Genomic DNA, 20893 nt, shown 5'->3' with positions numbered 1-20893 from the left:
TTCTGTCGGATCTCACTGAAGAGGACCCTTGCTCTCTGTAAGTATATGAGGTGCTTGCATTCACACCCTGTATCTGGAAAAGGAAGAAGCGAGCCTGTTGGGAACTGCCATGCACGGTGGAAACTGATCTATTTGAAGGACTAAGTGGGGCTAAACCGTCTTGAGCTTGTTTTCAGGGTATGGGCTGTCTAATGGTCTTTGCAGTCTGATGGAGATGAAGCGATGCGGTCATGATTTTGTGGTGATCGGAAGTGTCTGGAAATGTGCTGGCAGAAAGCTGCAGTAAACAATGCAGTGTGGTCTTTGAACACAGCCAGTTTGTGCCCAGGTATCCAAGAAGCCCCCAGCATCCTGCCCTGCATCAGCACCAGTGCGGCAGCAGGGCCAGGGCAGGGATTGTGCCCCTGTGCTGGGCACTGGTGAGGCCGCACCTTGAATCCTGTGCTCAGCTCTGGGGAACTCACTGCAAGAGAGACATTGAGGGGCTGGAGCTGGGCCAGAGAAGGGCAATGGAGCTGGAGCAGGGCCTGGAGCACAGGGGTGATGGGGAAGGGCTGAGGGACCTGGGGGGTTCAGTGTGGAGAAGAGAAGGCTCAGGGGGGACCTGATGGCTGCCTACAAGTGCCTGAGAGGAGGATGGAGCCAGGAGGGGCTGGGCTCTGCTCCCAAGGAACAAGGGATGGGACAAGAGGAAACGGCCTCAAGCTGCCCCAGGGCAGGTTTAGATGGAGCTGAGGAACAATTCCTGCCCCAGAGGGTGCTCAGGCATTGGAACAGGCTGCCCAGGGCAGGGCTGCAGTCACCGTCCCTGCAAGTGCTCACACCCCGTGGAGACGAGGCCTCAGTGCCGTGGGTCAGTGGTGGCCTTGGCAGTGCTGGGGTAAGGTTGGACTGGATGAGCTTGAAGGGCTTTTCCAGCCTGGTTGGTTCCATGATTCTGTCAAATGTCCCATCTGTTGGCAGCCCAGACTGTAATTTGGCTGGTCTCAGGGCTGTGTTGAGGATGTTTTCCTAACTGTGTGGGTGAAGGTCCAATGTATGGATGTGGTTTTCGGATATTCAGTTGCACCTACCTCCTGTAGTCCTGTGGGGGGGCTTTCTAAGCCAGCTTTTGGGCTTAATATAGAAGTGCCACCTTTATGTCAGACGTGCCACCTTTATGTCAGACCAGCACTTCACAGCCGCAGGTTTAGTTTAAGAATTAACTTTATCCTGTTCTGATAAACTCCTGAAGGCCTCAGAGTGCTGCTGAAAACCTCCTGGCCCACCTCCCTTTTCTGTGTTAGAGTGCTGCACATCTGTGTTTCTTACAGGAGACACAAGTTTGGGGCTAAATATAGCCTCTGAAATGATTCGTTGTCGTTTTAAACCTACGCTGTTAAAATAAACCTGTTCATAGTTGTGAAGTGCCCTTTGGTTTCAGTGTGTGTTTTGGGTCTCCCTGTGCTGCCTGATTTAGCATCATGAGCCGGCAGCTGAAAACCCTGCAGCCCTGGCGCTGGGCTTTGAGGCTCCCACACGGCGTGGGCTGCCCAGTGTAACCCATCAGAGCCTTGTGTTTGTATCGGAAGACTCTGATTTCAGCAGCTTGTAGTAAGCTGCTCGGAGACTTTGGGTGTAGGAAACGTTCATGCTGTGATTTCAGAAGCAGATAGTTATTTTCAGTGTCTGTATTCAGAGGTAGGTTCAAGTCCTGTATAAGGAAATGTTTGTTCCTGTAGCCCTGTGCTTGGTATTGTCTTCGTGCTGTGGAAATCTGGCCTCGTCTGGCAGCAGAGATTCCAGTAATGGAAAGCTGGCCAGAAAACATCAGTCTGATCCTTTTTCTCTCTGGAGTTCATTAAAATACCAAGTCCTGGATTAGAGCTTGGGCCCTGCAATCTGCATAAGGTCACTGCAGGTCTCCTGCTGCTGGTGCTCTGTCCAGTGAGGCTTAAACATCCAAAGCTGCAGAGCAAGTCCATTGTGCCCGTATCTCCTGGCAGGGGTGGGTTCAGCTCCTGGCTCTGCAGTGGGACCCTGAACTGGAGGCTTTGGGGAACCCCAGGGTGCCAGGAAGCTGAGCCCAGGACCCATCACCTCTCCCAAGAGCTTCTGCCTCTCCATCGGTGTCTGCTCATAGGAGCCTCTTGCAGCTGCTCACTAAAATGGACTTTATTCCCCTCCTGCTGCACAGCTGGCAGAGCAGCTGTGGTGTCCAAGAAGCTTCCATTTCCTTGTATGGAATTCCAGGAATGTTTGGTTCTGTTTCCCTGAAACTTGGGATTTCATCCTAGTAAGGACAAATGATGCTGCAAATGGAAAGCCTGCTTTCTGGGGGTAACTCTTAAGCAAGGCTAGCCCAGGAAGCGTTTAATGCTGTATGCATAAATGAGTGATGCCAGAGACCTGATGGAGCCTGCTCCCTTTTTTGCTAAACAGGCTTTGAGCTAAGAAATTGCTGGTAAGGCTGTAGGAAAATCCAGTAAAAGAGCGAGGAAGTGAGCTTGGACTATGAAGTGGGGATTTCTTTTAAATCTTGGTGTGTTTTTTATGGATCCTCATACTGGAAAAAGAACATTTTTGAATCAGAACACAACTGAAACCTGAATTTTCCTCTCCTGCCTTCTTTTCCTTGGCTACCTTCTTAATTTCATCCTTGATGCCACGCTGGGGATGCTGCTGATCTGGCTTGGTGTGAAGGTTGTCTCCTGGATCGGGCAGCATCAGAAGTACACGTACCTGGCCTTCGGAGAATGTGGTAGGTGTCATAACCATAACTGCTCCCAGCTATGAATGGGGAGAAGAAAATGGGAGGAATTACAGCCTGGGGATAAAACATGTGTTATCTCTTCTCCAGGGAGTCATGGAGTGTAGCAGTGACCCGTGTATTGTTAAATGCTGGCACATCACTAGGGTGCAGGTACCTCTGCTGCTGCCTTGCCAAGCATACCTGAGCATAGCAGGCTGGTGATTAAATCCTTGAGTGGATAACAAAGCCCAGGGCATGCATATGATAAATTAAGGTGTTTGGGGGAGGTGTTGGTGACTCTTGTGGGGTTCTTTCAGGGTTTTTTCCCTAGCCTCTTAGCTCAAAGCAGGGAGGAGTTCTTGCATTTGCCTTGAGCTGTTGTAGGTATCAACAGTAGGACCCAACCTGGGCCCAGACCCGAGGTCTCAAATGACTTGTGGGGTTGGGGGAGTGAGGGTTGCCAGATAACAACAACTACTACTAGTTATTATTACTATTATTATCAATAATATATGCATGCCAGGGTCTTGCTTCTCTCCTTCAGTTCCTGCCTTGAGGCAAAGCTCCAGCAAAGCCTTTCTCAGCCAGCCCCACTAGAGGGTAGCCCTGCTCTTCAAACAGAGCAGAACCAGCTTCAAGGGGAGCAGTGCTGCTCTGAGCCTGCAGGGAAGGGGAAATGAGCCCTTTGTTTGATCGTGGGATGGTTGGAACGTACCGTGAAGATCATCTAGTTCCAACCCAATGTTTTTGTTATTTGTTTTATATTTTTCCTTATATTTCATATCTAATATAACGACAACTTCAGCCTCACTCTAGAAAATACACCCTATTCAGTCCTGCCTTTAAGGTGTTAATCATTAAGTCTGTTCCGAAGGTAGTCTTGTTTCTTTCTATTTTTAGTAGCTGGTCTGATAACGGAGCTGGTGGAACCTGGCCCAAATGAGGGTTAGCATATAGACCCTATTAGCTTGTGAACTCTTATTCAGGCTTGCATTTAGCATGTGTAAATGGGTCATGACAAAGAATGGAGGGGGTGGCTGGGTTTGTGAAACAGCAGAAGCAGCTACTGGGTAGATGACAACAGATGGGTTGAAATGGTGGGATGTGAGAGGCAGGAGGAAGGCTTAAGGGCAGCGCTGATCTCCAGAGCAGGTTCAGCATCCTGACAGCATCTGTCTGGTGGGGACTGCCTATTTTTCCTTAGTGGCTTGTTTCCCAGAGTGCTAACATAACACATGTGAGACAGCAGAAGAATGCAGTTATTCTTGGTTCATGGATGGCACTTTTCCCCTTTTAAGCAGCAAGGACTCGAAGCCCAGCCACAGCCATCCCAGGGCACAGCTTCATGTGCCACGTCTGCAGTTGAGCAGACGCAAGCATTCAAGTGTATTGACAGCTTGCTTTAACCTTGCCTAGCAGTAACGAACTTCTGTTGAGCTGTCCCTGGCCCCTTGCAAGGGCTGGCTTAGACTACAGAAACAGTTCACTCCTCTGAGGAATTCTTGCTTTCATTAATAGTAATAGAACTTACTGCTGTTGCTGGAATTTAGCTCTTGAATTGGGGATTCAATATCCCATCCGCCGAGCACTGCTCTTGGCACAGGTCTCTGGCCAGAGCGACCACAATGGGGAAGTTAGGTAGGAGTCAAGGGGCATGTGTGGTGCTGTCCTGCTGTAGGCCTAGGGAAGGAAAGCACTGCTGTCCTCAGCTCGGGTGTTAAGGAGCTTCCAAAACACTTTGGAAGATGCCAGTAAACTCCGTGCAGTTTGATACAGGCTCCAGCAATAAGATTCGTTTTCTGGTCTAATTGCTGTACCAGACGTGGTGTTGCTTCCCTCAATTCTCCTGAGGCCCAGAAACATCTCTTGCAGTCCTGCAGAGGAGGCAAGGCAGAAGAGAAGGAGCAAATCCATGTTGTAGACAGTGCTGAGTGCCATTGCTCCAGACTAGTTGTGTCTTTGGCCAGTATAACCAGTACCCATCTAGGGTGTATACTGGGCGGGGAGGGGAAATCTGTTGCAGCTGCTTCCTTTCTGACCCTCCAGCTCTTGGTTGCATCCCAAACCACGGCAGTTATCCTTTGGTTTGGGCTCCAGTGGTTCCTCCTGCTCTGCTGCTGGTAACCCCATCTCCACCACCTCAGGTGGTTCTTCCTTGTGCCACCGCAATAGCTTCATTAACGGAGAAGCAAAGAAAAGGGAAGGGAAAGCACCTAAATCTGTGCTGCTGTTTTTAGTGTCCAACCATCCAGAACTCTTTAGGAAGATCAACTACTTCCATGTGTCCAAAACCCAGGAGACAGCCATTCTGAGATCAGCCTCTCTCAGCCAAAGGCTGCTGCAGCCAGGAATGGCCTGGCTTTTAGCTAGTGGAGAGTCAAAGGCTCCTATAGGCTTCTGTTCCTCCATCTTTGCCCAACAGCTTTTGATTGCTCTTCGAACTGCCTCTAAGCACAGGAAACAGCATTTTAAGTGGCTGCCGTCTCTTCTGAAGATGCTTGGCTCGAAAGATCAAAGATTGGAGAGCTTTATTCTTCAGCTGGTTCAAGTAGAGAATGCTGATCGCCTTCCACGTACTTAAAGCTAACAAACTCCACAAATGCTCTGTGCACCGTTGCTGCAGCAGGGTAGCAGCAGACCATGTCTACGTGCCCTCCCTTTAGGGGACTTCTGCATGGAAGAGAATTTAAGTTGCAAAGGACCTGGGAGTGAATACTCAGGGTTTTGGAGGTGCTGCTGGGCTTATATGGACTGAGCAGGGGAGATGCTGGCTGGAGTCAGAGCATGCCGATGAAGCCTGGGTCAGCTTTGTGCCCTGCCCTCTTCTTCCTCCCCTATCCCAAGGCAGCAACCAGACTCCCAGGGGGGAATCTATGGATGGCCACAGTGTCCTGGCGTTTTGGTTGTGTCTAATAACTCTAAAGCATTACTTACCTTAGAAATACCGGAGTATTTCTTTTAAGCAGATGCTATGAATTTGCATTAGTAAAATGCTCTAGGGGAGCATTAAGAAGGGGGAGAAAAAGAGGGTGTCCTTGCTTGAAAACATCTCCCTGGATGTTGGCTTGTCTATGACTCTGGTTGCGGTCACTGATTAGACTAAGCCTGATGCTCTGTGCTCATCCACCGTCTGGAAAAGGAAAGAAGTTGCTTGGAGGCCTTTAAAGTCTGTTTAGTGCCCTGTTGAACTCTTCTGGTCAAGCTTAGTTCTAGGAGACTGCTCTGTGCCAGCTGCTGAGTTGAACTGAGGATCCGTGTAGGCTGCTTTTGGCCCTGTTGTGATGTTATGGAAATGTTGTCCAACAGCTATTCCCACATCCTGGAGCAGCCAAGGGAGCTGGCTGCTGGGGCTTGAGGAAATGCTGCTGAAAATAGCCCTAAGCTGAGGGGTGTCCTGTCCTTAGCGTGCTTGGCCTTTCTGCCCCAGGACCGGGGGGGAAAGAGGACTGAGGATCCATCCTCACATGGTCAAGTGTGCGGTCGGGTCCCTTGCTCCAAGCAGGGGTGCAAACCTTTGAACCTGCTGGATGGAGATGGCAGCAGCAGTGTTCATCCCATTACAACAGCAGTTATCTCCTACAACAGCAGGACCGAAGGGACCAGAGCAGGGACACAGCAAGCTGGGGACTGATTCCAGCTGTGCAGTCACTTCAGTTCAGATGTAGAACATGCCAGAGAGGGTCTGGAGTGTCTGCTGGACCCACTTGACTGCTCTGGAGCATCAGATCCCAACCTCTGAAAACCTGTTCTTGGCCTCTGAGTGAGCACTTCTGTGCAGTTCAGATGCTTTTTCTTACCCTCCTCTGTACTTGGTGCTGATAATTACATCCCTTGGGTTTGGAGGTAGCATTTGGTGTATCTTAAGAGGTGTTCATTGACTCTTTCTATCCTCACCACGCCACCCAGCACAACTTTCAGTGCTCTCAAATACTTGTTTTTCTCACACCCACCCCAACCCCTCCTCTTTGGCTGTGGTTGAGCTTTTTCCCTACCTGCTCAGTGCACACACAGTCCCCAAATGACTGTAAATAAAGCTGCTTGGCAGCAGCATGTGAGCTATGCTGACAGCTTGGTGCGTTCGACAGGGTAGATTAAAACTAATCCTGTTGTGTGATAACAACTCCAGTGCCTCAAGCAGAGCTGCTTTTGCTGTGTGAGCAGCTGGGCTCCCACACACAAGAGGAATATCCCAGACATGCGTTTGGATGAGGGTCTGGGCACTGGTGGTCCTAAGTATGCATCAAGGAGGTTTTTGTGATGGTGGGGAGCACCAGCAGTGCTGCTTGAAGAGCAAAGTCTAAATGCAGCGTGTGCATCCTTTGGGGTGAAGGAGGCTGTTTCTATCAGGGTGGCTGTAAGTGGGTTTATTAAGCAAAAAGGAGAGGGTGGTGGTGAAGTCAGTTCATAGAGTTGACATGTCCTGAGTTACCTTCCTGTTGGGCTGGGGACAAGAAACTGGAAGCGTTCAAAGGGAGCATGATGCATGTGACCTCCTAAGAGGTGTGATGTGGAGGCTGCAAAGATCCTCTGGACCAGTTCCCCACTCTCCTATGAGGAAAGGGAAGCTCTGGACCCAGAAAAGGAGAGCTGTTTGGGGGTCTGCTTGGTGTGTTTTAGCCTCTAGGTAGCAGATCGGGTTTTGCTGGCTGGCAATGTTATGTGGCACTGACAGTCTTGGTGCTCACCTAGATTTAAGTCATGGAAGCACTTCATGCAAGGTGAATCCTCTCCCATCCACAGAGCAGGGCACCTCTGGATAGCGCTGTATCCATTAAAGACATTAAGTTGCATCTGAGGGTGCTTCTGCCCATCTTGCTGTAGGAAGTCAGCACCTACATTTAGGTGTGTGGCTAGCTGATGCCAGCTCTCCAGTCTTGCTTCCTAACTGTGGAAGGAGATGTGGCCAGTCTGTCTCATGGGCTTGTCCAGGGACCGCACAAAGGCTCCCTCTTCCACGATGAGGTGCCAATAGGTGGTGATTTGTATGTTAGTGGCATTAGTCAGAGTTAGATGGATTAGTGGTGAGTTAGACTTGGATGGCAGCCACTCTGCTGTGGATCAGTGGTCCTTCTAACCTGCCAAGGTAACGAGCAGCCACCTGAGATCCTTGGTGAAGAGGAAATGAGCCACTGATCTATATCTATTATATATATATATGTATACACACATACACACTTGCAGTCCCATGGGACACGCTGCTGTTTCATTTTCATCTTTGTCCTGAGTTATATTGGTACAGATCAGCCTCCTGTCCTTGGGAGACCAAGACACAATCAAAAGTAACTGTGAAGGCACCCACTGGTCATCCTGTCAAGGGCTGGAAGTGGGGTCCCATCTAATTCTGTGCTCCAGGATGGATTCCTGTACAGGAACATCTCATCCCATAGTCTGAAAACGAAGCTCAGAATGGGAAAGGAGGAGGAAGGGGTTGGAGAACCAGCAGGTTTGAGCTGGTTACAGTGATAGAGCAGCCAGCCAAATCTGGCCTCTCCAGGGGTTTGTAGCTCTCGTTCCAAAGCTTTCTGCTGTCTACCCTGGGCATGTAAGAAGTGCTGATGCTCCTGTGTCTGTGGAGGAAATTGACAGCATCTTCCTTAGGTGATGCAGAAAAGACCAGAGTGAAAAATAATCCTATTGAGCTCCACGTTGTGATGGAGGCACCTTTGACAAGGTGGATGTGGTGGGTAGGAGGAGGTGTGGGTCTGTCCTGCATGGTAGTTCAGGTTTGCTGTACCACTTGTATGTACCCCGTGGACTTAGCCAGTGAAGCTGGCCTCACTGGGGCACAGAACTGGGGTTCTTTAGATGGGGTATTGCAGTTGCACAATAGAAACTGTTCTCTAACGAAGGGAGAAAAGGTTTTCCATTGCCAAACGTTGCTCAAGAAAACTCACGCTATTTGATGGCTGGCTTCTTAAATGAAAGTGAAGGGAAAAGTTCTGGGGCGAGGAGCTGTTAGCCCTGGAGACATGGGCAAGCCTAGGGTGGTTTAAGAAGCAGGTTGTCTTTTCTAGTGTCTGTATCAGCCTGGTTAGCCAAAACCCAGCTGGGGCTGTCCAGTGCACGGTGTGCAGAACCAACAACTATATTCTCCTGTTTGTGATGATGGCAGGGGGCTGGAACTGCATGATTTTGTGGTGCTTTCCCCCACAAACCGTTCTATGAATGGCAGTGACCTCCTACCACCGAAACAGTGTGAGGGGCTGCAGGTGTTTGGGAGAGGTCTCAAACTTGCTGCTGCTTTCTGGGCACAAGGAGGTGACAGAGGGCAGCGATTCACAAGTGCCATCGCGACTGCAGTGCAGAAGAGCCGACTTGCAAAGGGTGCTGTGGCTGTTTGCCCTGTCCCCCATGGGGCACAGAGCACAGCTGACAACACAGAGCAAAAGGGGAAGAGTTGACATGCAGGAAGGACACGATGGATGTGTTTGTTTTCTCCTGGTTTGTTTGTACTTGGGTCTCTGGGTGATGTAGGAGCAATGGTCAGTCTTGGGATGCAGGGCAGAGAGCAGCACTGTGCCTAACCTGTGGCAAAGACACGACGTACCGAGTCTATCGGGGGAGGCTGTCCGTGCTTGAGGAGGATCAAACCTCCCTGATGTGGCCTTTAGCTGCCCGTAACACTGCTCCTGTCTCCTCCTCAGACCACCCAATGAGCTGTTGCCTGCCAAGGAGCAGATGTGTGCTCCTGAAATCCTCTATGGGCTCTGCTCTTTGTGCTCACACGTAACCTTCCTGCCTCCCTCCTCCTTCCCTCCCTCTCTGCCTGCTGGTCCGGAGCCCTCTGCTTGCTGTCCTCAGGCTCAGCAGCCTCTCTGCACCCTTGGTCCTCCCAGTTCTTCCCTGCTTTGCTTCCCTCTCAATCGTGGCTTGAGCAGTTAAAACGCTGGGATGCAGGGTTATCCTTGGCACAGAGGCACTAGCCGGATGCCTCTGCTTCTTAGCTGTAGCTTTGCAATGAGGCAGATGTTTTGGTACGTTGCTAACAAAGGGTGGATTAAGGAAAAATATACATATGCCCTTGCTGGGAAGCAGATTCCCCTGGAGCTGGGCTCGGTTGGATAGCAGCTCTTACTAAGCCCTGGTATGACCTGCTGGTCTCTATGGCCACAGCTTATGCAAACCTCTGCTGTTGTCTTCCCCTGCCACGTCCCAACGGTGCTGTGCCGAGAAGAGTGGGGCAGAGCTCCCAGCCCCTGCCATCCCACAGCGCTGCCATCTCATGGTGGGCTGGGTTCCCTTGCACTGATGTAACCCAAATACGGCCGAATTCCTGCCAAATTCCAGCCCAGTCAGTGTTGCTGGGGTTATCTTCATATTGAAGAGGAAATGCTGCAGCTTTCCTAAGGCAGATACTGTAGCTCAGATTTGCAGACCTGAGATATTCTGATGAGCCTGGGAAGGTGATAACCAGCTGGCAGGGTACTCACAGAGGGCTGAAGCAAGCGCATGTAATAGATACGGCACCAGTACTGTTGTTAGCAATACAAGGATGCTTTTACTTATTACTTGGTGAGTATCCCATTGGAAACATTCATATTTAACTAGCATTGATTCTTTCTGAGTGAATTGATCTAAAACCCCAGGTGATGGAGCCCCTGTCTCTTGCCCAGACAGTGAGTATCACATAACCACACGTTCACTTCGTCAGCAAGAACATTAATTGTGTTCAGGATGGAAAAGTTATGCTTCTTGTATTGGAAATGGTGACCAAAAGCCTTCAGACCACTGCTGGTAACTGAGTGGGTAAGGCTTGGCAGGGAGCAGATTGCAAGTGATGTCTTTTTAGAGAGGAGGGTGCAGGATACCGACTGGTCCTTGTATAGAGGAGGGTCAGTCCAGGAGTATCTTGTCTTTGGGGATTGTTTTGGGATTAGTTTTAATTTGGAAGGGATTGAGCCTGCTGTTCCAGTCTAAATACTCCAGGAATTTGTAAGCTACTTCTACAAGGCCGGTAGGGGTAGGGGGAAGAGTTGGAAGGCTCCATCTCTATGGTCTTTTCCTGGTTTGCAGAGGTGAGAAGAAATGAAGCCTCTGATACCTTGGCAGAGGGGTGCCAGAGAAGGGGCAAACCAAATGACTGATGCCCCAAAGCAACACATGCTTGTGAGGAGCTCTTTGAGTGGGATGCTTTCTGGGTTTTCAAGCTTTCCCTCTATAAAGGATTTTAGTGGTCTGTGCTTTGAGGAGATGGGATGCTTACCCATTGCACAAGCAGAGCCTCTTCCCTTCAAATCCCTGTATCCATCTAGCTCAAAGTAGCTCAACACTATGGGGAGGATACTGGCAATGTCCATCAGTTGCTGAAGGAGAGAGGAAACCTGCATCTCCAAGGCTGTATCTTTCCCTCCAAGTGGATGAGAGCATGTTGGTTACCCAACCAAGGTTCACAAAAGTTGATCCACTCTCCTTATTGTTCCTAGGAATGACTTCTCTACTAAGCACTTGTGATATTACTGAGCCCTTGAGAGCCCAGGAGCATCTGCAAGTGCTGCCATTGCTGGATAAACACAGGGAATTTCAGGTCTTTAGGCAGAGCCAGAGCTGTATCTCTCCCCTTTTGCAGAAGCTGCCTGCCTTGTAAGACACTTGTAGGGCTTTGGCTCCAACAAAGCCATTGATCTAGGAAAGATGGGTGATGCAGGAGGAGATGCAAGGCAAGCAGGTTATTAGTGGTGGATCTCTCTTGGTGGCTTTCAGAGGCAGGTTGGTGTAATGGAGAGTGGGGCAGGAGGCAGATAAATACAGGTAGTGTTAGCATCTGCTGGGTACATAGGGCTTTCTGAACCACGTCTAAAATCTGTCATTTGCATGTCCTTCAGGTTAACCATAGGTTTGCTTACTTCCTATCTTCATTTCAGAACCAGCCCTAAAAGGAGCTGGAATACTTGAGCTTAGAGCTTGGTATGTTTTGATCTTCAGTGAAATAATGACTTATAGACCCGGCAGGGACACTAAACCTCTCTACCCCAGCCGTGTGCTCCTGCAACTGTGGCTGGGCAATCTCTCCACTAGTGTCAAGTTTGGTGTTGGGTACTTGTCTTGCTGCAAAACCTGCAGTATGGAAACACTTCCCTGTCTCTGATCAGCCCTGGCATCAAGCACAAGGCAGCTGTTCTGCAAGGGCATCTCCTCCTGCCTTCTGTCTCAGATTTGACGTGCTGTTTTCGCAGGTGACCCTCCACAAGCTGCCGCCTGGATTGGCCAGTGTGTCCTCTACTTGCTGATAATGGTTTTTGAGAGGACTGTGATTAGCCTTGTGCTGCTTATCCCTGGTTGGACAAAGGTAAGCTTTGGCTCTTGCGGCTTGTTTCTTGTCAGCTTTGCATCATTAGTGGTCTCCATCGTCAGTCTTATAGAACCATAGAATAGTTAGGGTTGGAAGGGACCTTAAGATCATCTAGTTCCAACCCCCCTGCCGTGGGCAGGGACACCACTTATGACTTGTTGACATCCCTCTGTAGTCATTAGCTCTTACTTAGGTTTGGAGAAACACGACTTTGGCTTTTGGCACATTTTCTTGCTGCTCAACAGCTAGAGGAATAAGATGCTGCTTTTATTTCATTTGCCACCCTTGGAAGGATAAAATGGGCTGGGCTGGCAGCTGAACTACTGCGGTTCTGCTAGGGGATTTCAACACGATCTCTTCAAGTCAGTTCGTGTTGGTGTTTTGTGATCCCATGCCTGAAGTAGGGGGACCCTTAGAGATGAATTTGGAAGGAACTATCCATGTAGTATGCTGTCCTCAGGTGCTTCTGTACGGCAGTTTGTGCAATGGTAATTGTGTTGGTCACAAGTTTCTCTTTTAAAAGATAGAAGTAATAATCTGTGGCACTTGTAGCTGCACACTTGGTGGAAGTAGGTGTGATGGGTGTAAAAGGCAATTTTGGGAGTCAGTGGGTAACTCCAGTTTTAAGTGCATTTACACATAGTGCTCACAAGCTGATGTGGCTTGACTGAGGACTTAGTTACAGCAATCTGGCAGCACTTATCTGTTCCTGTTCAGGGCTTGTCCTTCAAACCCAGTAGCCTGCAGTGCTCAGACTTGGATGTGAACATGGTCAGCAGCATTCACTACTAGATCCAGAGATGCTGCTGGATTCCTTGCCATGGTTATCACATGTGGCTGGTGACCTTATTTTGCAGCAAGGAGCCAAGGGAAGTCCCACTAGTAGTTGCTATGGGTAGTTATGCTGAAAGACTAGGAGTACTTCTTGCTCTGTACAAAATCATGTGTTTGGCAACTGGGCTGAGGGAATAACCCATGTTATCTGTCAAAGAGCTGGGATAAAGCAAAGGCAGAGCCCTACGTAGGACACTGCTGGTGTAAGAAGGCAACCAGTTTGCAGCAAAGAGCTGTTCATATAATGCTTCTAAATGGTTTCTCCTCTGCAGCTTCAGCAGATCCTCCTGGGTTACATCCCAAACCCTCATCCTGGTCATGCTCGTTGTGCCTTTTATAGTCAATGTAAGTGATGGCGCTGCAAGCGCTGGGTGGGGTGGTTTGGAAATCATGGTCCTTCCCCATGGGGAGCTTGGGGTATCCTGCAGTGGCTGGGCCAGGGTGGAGAGGAGTGGAAACAAGTGTATGTGTTGTCACAAACATACAAATCTGTCCCTGCTGCTGGCCATGGTCTCTCTTCCCAGTTCATGTTCCCTTGTCCAGGCTGCTGGGGGGCTGACTTTGACTTCATCTCTTTGAAGAAAGCTGGGGCTCCTTAGTTGAGGGCTACAGGCATGGGGATGCCCCAAACCCCTTTATGTTCCTATAGGATGGCTTGTCAGTGGTGACCTCTGGCAGCCTGTCACTAGCCGTTTGGCTAGACTTCAGGTTGTGTTACAGCAAGGCAAAGTGTTCAGGTTGCCTAAAACTAGCTCAGCAAAACCCCTTGAAAGCTCAGCTTTTTCCTGGTTCCCTGCATTCTGGGTAGTCCTTGACCTGCTGCTCTGTTCCTGTTAAGATGGGAAGTGAGAAGAAGGCACTAAGATTCAGATGCTGCATGGGCAAGGAGCGAGTTGAGCTCTCTTTCAACTCATACCATGAGCAGTGTAATGAATGCAGCATTGGCAAAGTTGGGTTTATCTGCTTCTCCTACCACCCTCTCTCTGCCACGTCAGGGTGCATTTCCTTGCCTGAAAGCAAACTCTGGTTGTCAAAGAACTGACCAGGGGCTGGTGCAGGCAGAGCAGATGACCCATGGATGGAGCTTAGTTCAGGGTTTATCTCCTGGTGGACATTTGGCCTGTTGCAGCATGTTTTTCTCTGGGTCTTCAACAACATGGAATCAATATATGGGATCAATATATGGGAATCAATATATGAATTTGACTTATCCAACCCCCATGGGCACTTTTGATGCAGGGTTAAGTTAGACATTAAATTAGGTTGATCAAGGCTGGACATCTGGAGAAACCAAAAGGAGAAGAAATAGCTGTGATTGAACCACTTTGTATTTTGGTCTCTTATATCTACTAATGTAATTTGTTTCTCCCCAAGGCCATTATGTTCTGGGTTGTGGACAGCTTGATCATGAAGAAATGCGAGCAGAAGGACACCGTAGACATCAATGGATCCATAGAAACTCCTCATGCTAGGAGGACTGAGGAATCTCAGGTAAGACCAAAGTGTTTGAGACCCAACTGCAAGCTTGTAGTATGGTCTGTGTGCTTTACTACAACATAACACCATGTTGCCTAGACCTAGGGGGATGCTTCATGAATGTGGGTGACGACCCTGCTAACTGACTTCCCATGCTTGCAGCTCAGGTCAATAGAGGGCTGTTTCCTGGTAGGATCTTGTCCTGTGAGCAATACCACAGCCTGTGAAGCATTGCTGAAATACTAGAATCATATATAATAGAATCATAGAACGGTTTGGGTTAGAAAGGACCTTAGGATCATCCAGTTCCAGCCCCCTGCCATGGGCAGGGATGCCTCACACTGGACCATGTTGCCCATATTGCCCTGAATGATGCCAGTATCTTGTGGGGGATGCTTTTGCACTAACCTGGGTGGGGCTGTTGGATTGGCAGCTGAAGCTGGTGCATATCTGCACTGTTGCTCTCAACTTCCCTTGTTTTAGTAGTAATTAATCTTGGCTTAGAGCTTGCTTTCCCTACTGGTATTGATAGAATCCATTTATTTAGAGGCTAAAGTCTAGCAGGGAATCCGTGCTTTGTCAGCATTTGGTGCTTCTTCAGCCAGTGATGGCCCCTTAGCTGTAGAAAGCTGTATTTTGTGTAGTTTGAGCTGAAGTTGTGGCTGGAAGGAATTCTCCAGCCCCAGGAGATGTTCGTGTCAATGACGCACAGCGTGAGCAGGTGGTGTTTGTGCTTCTCATTGACTTTTGGGCAGAGATCACAACCTGAGTCACCGGCTTGAATTCCCTTCCTTCCCCTGGCACCCAGACCTGGTTTCCAAGTGCTCTGTGCACAACTGCTGGTAGCCTGCAGCTCGCTGCCAGGATTCGCTGCGATAAGAGCTTCTGGCATCACAGGCTGGCTCCGGGAGCAGCTTCTGCTGAGGGATTTAGGATGTACAGCAGTACCTTTTGCTCTCTGGTAGCTTTTTAATAGAGTAACTCAGCTTTTGTGCTGGGCCAGATGGCCTGTTACTGGTGGCATTAAAACACACAGAGGTGATAGTGTTTAAGGGTGTGCTTGGCAGTCTGCACCATGGATTCTGGGTCTCAAGGGCACAGTGGGGAAGCATCCGCTGCTCCTTAGGATGCAGTGTCAGAGGAGGCAGGGAGGGCAGGCAGATGTGAGCAGCTGCTGAGACAAGTGAATCACTCTTCCTGGCCCTGCCTCCAGATAAACCGTGGTAGCTTGGCAAGGTCACTAGAAACATGCAGCTTCCCAAGTGGTGTGTGTGGAAATCTGTTCCCTCCTCTCTCCAGAGCAATAAAAGCGACCTGAGCTGGGCAGTATCAGTGTGACTCGATGGTTATGCATTGAAGCCAAGAACTCATACCTAAGACATGAAGATGGGTTAACGCCGGGTGTGAACTTGTCCCTGGTTATGGCACAGTCTGGGTTTCTTGGTTGTGACTGGTGTTTGAGAGTGGTACTTCCTTAGAAGAGCTAGCTTGGAGGTGTGCTCAAAATGTAAAGCTGATGGTAAAGATCTTACTGGATGTGCTGGTGCGTTTCTGAAGGTTTAAGATCAGCTAAAATTACAGCAGATCAGAAGAAGGAGGTGACATCTCTGGGTGAGACACCAACCTCCTTTCCAGCCTTTGGAACCTAAACTCACAGCATCTAGTCTCATAGATGGTGTTGCAGCTGCTGGTCCTCTGTGGAAATGAAGCTGCTCCACCGAAGAGGGGGGGCAAGAGTTTTGTGGCCTCTAGCTCAGTTTTGCATAGTCTGAAGGGAAGGTATATGTTAATCTCCAGAAGCTAGGAAAGTCTCTTCTGGCAGCTCAGCCAGATGGGTTGTTTCAGAGGACAGAAACAACCCCTGCAGTCTGACTTCTGCTGTCAAAGGCTTCCTCCATCTTCCAAGTGCTTGAATCCTTTTCTCAGACCACGTTTTGCTGAGGTCTTCAATGTGCAGGTCATCTGTCCACCCTGAAATCCTCCAATCCATCACTGCAATGATGGTAGCTCCAGGGTACCAGTTCCTACCTGGAGCAGCCTCTGAGGACTGCCTCCTTCTTGCTCAGACATGTTCCTGTGCCTCTGGCCCAACAAATAGTTTGGGCAGAGAAGGAAGCTAATGAGGAAATACTGAATTGGGTGACCTGCTTTTCCAACTCTGTTTCTTGGCACTGCGCTTTGAGGCATAGCTCCTGCTTCACGTGTCAGCTTCTTAGGCTGTGAGTTAAAGGTGATGTTGGCTGGCTGAGCCCTACAGTTGGACTGACTGGATTTTAGTCTTGAAAGCAGAAAGCAAGGGTTTTCTGGGCTAATGCCCTGTTCTCCTCTCCCTGCTGCCCACTGGAGGAGGAGGAAGGAGGGGCTGGGACGGTGTCTGTACGGAGCAGAGTTGGCTGAGGCCGTGTCCTGCAGTTTATCAGGGTTCATCAGAGCTGTCTAGCAGCAGGCGCCAGCAGCTCCCCATCACGCTGCCTTCTTGGATTTCAACCCTCTGCCTATCTTGCCAGTAGAGATTGTCATTGGTTTCACTTGAGCTAGCAGTTTGCGTTGGGAAGAGGAAGGAGAATAGGAAGAGGGGGCTGAAGTTAACCTGTTAAAGCCCTACTCTCAATGTTCTCTACAGGGATAGTGGGAAAACAGCTTTGTCCTTGGCTTGGTAGATGGGAGAAACCCAGCAACCAGCAACCTTGACTTACTGCCTTGTTGGCTGCACTGTGGACAAAAGAACTGGCAGCCTCTTGTGGCCCTTAAGGCTCCTCTGGTGAGCCACAGATGTGACGATGGGCTCTTGCTTATACTGGAGCAAATGCTGAACTTCTTTACCCTGAAGCCCTGAAAGGGACAAAACCTCCCTGTTTAGGGCTGGAAGATTTTCACCCTTCCTTCAAAGGCAGTCTTAAGCTTTCTGTTGTTTCAGGTAGATGTTCACAGTCTGTTGATTTTCCTCCCCTCTCGTGGGATAGAGAAAGATCCCTCAAGGGTGTCAGCCTGAACCCGGTGCTGTTCGGGCTGGGGAAGTGCATTCATCTGTGGGGCCCTTAGTTCTCCTTTGTGCGTGTCCTGCTCTTGACCCGAGTCTCCTTCCCTTGCCCTGGCAAGTGCCAGTAAAATTTAGATGTTATCAGAGATGTCTTTGTTTCCTCTGCTCAGGAAAACAGATTTCATAATGTTGTGTTTGATCTTTTTTGAGCTTGTTTTGTTGCTTTGGTTTGGTGCTTTCCCAAGGGAGGGGGATGAGTTTCTGCTCCTTTCCTGAAGGATTGCATTATTGGAGACAAGCCTTAAAGCAAAACTTGGTCTAATAACAGTGGTGCTTGTAAGAGCCATTGGGGTGAAACTAGAGGCTAGCTGTAAGGTTGGGAGGGAAGCTAATACACTGCATGAGGACCTGCCTTTGGTCAGTATGGAGTTCAGCACCTATCCTCATCCCCTTTGTAGGAGCTGTGACTTCTGGCATTCACAAGACTGAAGATGCTGGTGAATGCCAGTAGCTATGTTGCTTGCTTTTAAGTATTGAAAAATACTCCAAGAGTGAGTTTGACTTGCTTAGTGCTCAGCTGAGCTGATTTTTAAGTATCTCCAACTTGGAGTGAGCCCAGATGCCTGCTACTTATGGGGAAGCTGAATGAAGGTGTGCGTAGAGGTGCCTCTGGAAGGAAACCACCCCACTTTTCAGTCTTACTGACTCATGGCATCTCATGTAAGCTCTGATGCAGGAGGGTGATGGGATGGTTCTTACACCTCCACCGGGCTGGTGGGACTTAACGCAGTGGGGAAATGGCCCCGGAGCTGCTTTGTTTTACAGCTCCCATTTCTGTCAGTCTCCTCCCCTGCCACTGAGACGGCTTGGTTACCTGCAAGGTCTGCTTAGATGGAGCACCAAAGAAGCAGGCAGCCTCTTCTCCCAACAGGAGGGGCTGGCAGTGCATGGGCAGCCCTGTTTCACTACCATGACCCGTGCTGTTTTGCAAGCTGCTGGCCTCCTGGTGCGGGGAGGAACGCATGAAGTATTTGAGGACTGCTGAGTGAGACAGTAACTCCTTGTCCCAGGACTGGGAAACCGTGGCCCATTCCCTGCTGTGATCCTGACCTGGATGCATCTGCAGGGAAACTGCCTTGTCCAAGTTCTGCTGAAGCCTCTCAAACTGCAGTTGGGCTGAAAACAGTGTCTGAGGGTATGTCCTGTGACTGTCATAGTGATGAGGTGCTGTCGTGTGATGAAACTGCCTTGGGGGATTGTAGGAAGGTTACACGGAGGGCTGTAGGCTCAAGCAGCTTCCTATAAGCTGTATGGTGGGCAGGTAGCAGCCTGAAGGGGTCTGGATGTGCAGTGCTTAGTGCTTGCTCAGTCATCTACACTTGGCTGTGAGAGGATTAGTTTGCTGCTGAAACCCAGCTGTTCATCACCCCCAAAACTCGTCTGTTGCAGCCCGTGAGCTCAGTGAGTTTATAGTGCTGGGGGACTAGCTGCCCGTGTTTTCAGGTTCCACAGCATCACAATATTAATGTGATAAACAGGGGAAGTCTTTACTTGGGAAAGATGGAAACTTTCCTGTGTGTGTCTTGAACCAGAAAAGAATTCCTCGAGACCAATGGCGAAGGACAAGAATCTGATCCGTTGCTGTCCTTTGAGCATCTTAAGTGCTGCTGTGAGGATAACAACGTCAGATGGAGGGGCTGGAGTGTGCACATGAGGGTGGAGAGGAAATCTTCCCCTGCGGCTCTTCTGCTCCTTTGAAGCCATTGACTCACTGGAGTTTGTTTTTCCTGTTTGGTCATTCTGTTCCTGTGGTAACTGGCTTCGTGGTGCTGCCTGAGTGCAAACAAGTGGAGGCCACTGAATTCACAACTATGCATGGAGATAAAACTAATCCCCTGTGCTTCTGGTTTTGGGGCAGGAACAGTGGGCTCTGGGACTGGTTGAGCTGTTAGGACAGCCTGCATGTGGATGTGCTGGGTTGAAAGCCCATGTAGCATCCTTGCCTTGTGTCTCTGAGCTGGAAGGCTGCTGAGAGCCAGGCACAGGGAGGATTCACGGTGCATGGGTTTGGAGCAAAGTGGTACCTGCCCCTTGTACCTGCATCTGCCATGACCTAATGGTGCTGTTTGGGTTCTGTGGTGGGGAAAGGGCTGCTGGCATTGCTTAACTAGAGAAATAAAACTGGAGACCCTTGACTGGGCTGTTAGACTTGTGCCCCTCTGAGCTGGGAGCCCTGGTGACCTGGCCAGGTTTCTGATGTGGATGACTAGTGTCCCATGACTCAGCGGAGGTTCTGAGCACTGCTGGGCATGACACAAGCTGTAGCTTAAGGGCTGACTGCACTTTATCTGTGCTTTGAGGCAGCTGCTGACAGGGGTAATGGCAGTAAGGGCTTCTTTTGCCCAGATCTGGGCGTTTGAGGGAAGAGGGCTAGGATGGGGTTGAGCAACCAACAGCCTGTCCAGCCATGACTATTACCCATGTGAACTTGTCCCTCCAGCCTGCTGACTGGAATTGGGCTTCAGCTCTTCTGCAGTCAGTGCAGCCATACCCCAAGTAAAATCCAGCCTCTTTCCTCTTCCAGATGATGTGGCTGGAGGATGTCCCACCCGTGGCTCCCCATTGTGCCAAGGCTCCAGGCCGGTGGCAGCTCAAATGAGCTTGTTGAAGTTAGCTATTGCGAGTGTAGGTGCTCCTGGAGGCCATGGGCAGCCTTTTGATCACGCAGGAAAGCTGTGGCCTTTCTTACCTGGAAGGTGTCAGTGCTCTGTTGTGGTTCCCACAGTTCAGACGGTGCCAGCTAGAAATAAGATGCTCCAGTCTAGGACTCCACTCCTGATCCTGCTGGCCATGGCTGCAGCTAACCCTGTAGCTCTGCTTGCTCTTCTGGCTGAGCTCTGGAGACGGCCAGCAGCTGGGACCTGGAAAAAGGCCTGCATTTGGTACAGCTTATTATGAAGTACGTGGCCTGGTTTTTATGTACATCTCCACTGAGGATGCAGCCTGGCCTGAACATGCATGTCTGAGTCCTGTCCCGTGGTAAACAGAGCCTTTCGCTGTCTCCGAGGTCCCTTCCAACCCTAACTGTTCTATGATCATCCTGGTGTCTGCACCCAAATCTGTTGGAGATATAGTCAAGATGACCTTCAGCACTTAGCCATATGCCAGCAGCTTCCCCCTCTAGGGATGCTTGGCCCCTTCAGCAGGCAGTATCAGGAAGAGCTGAGAACTTTCACTCCATCACCATGTCTCTGTTCTCCCTTGCAGGTTTTACTCTCTCCAGACATGGATTTTGATCAGTCTGAAAGCGACCAGGATGTTTCAGTACTGCAGGGAACAAACCAGAAGATGAAGCAGCCCAGCTATCAAGTGTTCATCTGACAACACTGAGACAAGGAAGGTGGAGGGAGGGAAGCAGCACTGCGATCCTTGAGCTGGCCAAGGGAATGCTAGTTGATCCTTATGGATCTGCAGAGATCCTTTTGCCTGCCTCAGCTAGACCTGTCTGCAGTTGTCTCTTTGGGACGGCTTCTATGCATCCTGTACAGGCTGGAGCAGCACCTGCTGTACCTGTGTGATCCTG

General features: G+C 49.8%; 1 pseudogene; it reads left to right on the top strand.

Annotated features, from left to right (window-relative positions):
• Positions 1 to 2624: 2624 nt before the first annotated feature.
• LOC130596315 (store-operated calcium entry regulator STIMATE-like) lies at positions 2625 to 20893 on the top strand (annotated as a pseudogene).

This window comes from Pezoporus wallicus, unplaced genomic scaffold (genome assembly GCF_028554395.1).
Source record: "Pezoporus wallicus isolate ANWC-B61680 ecotype Strahan unplaced genomic scaffold, APGP_CSIRO_Pwel_v1 contig_6978, whole genome shotgun sequence".
NCBI lineage: Eukaryota > Metazoa > Chordata > Aves > Psittaciformes > Psittacidae > Pezoporus > Pezoporus wallicus.
This window is presented reverse-complemented; position numbering and strand designations above follow the sequence as displayed.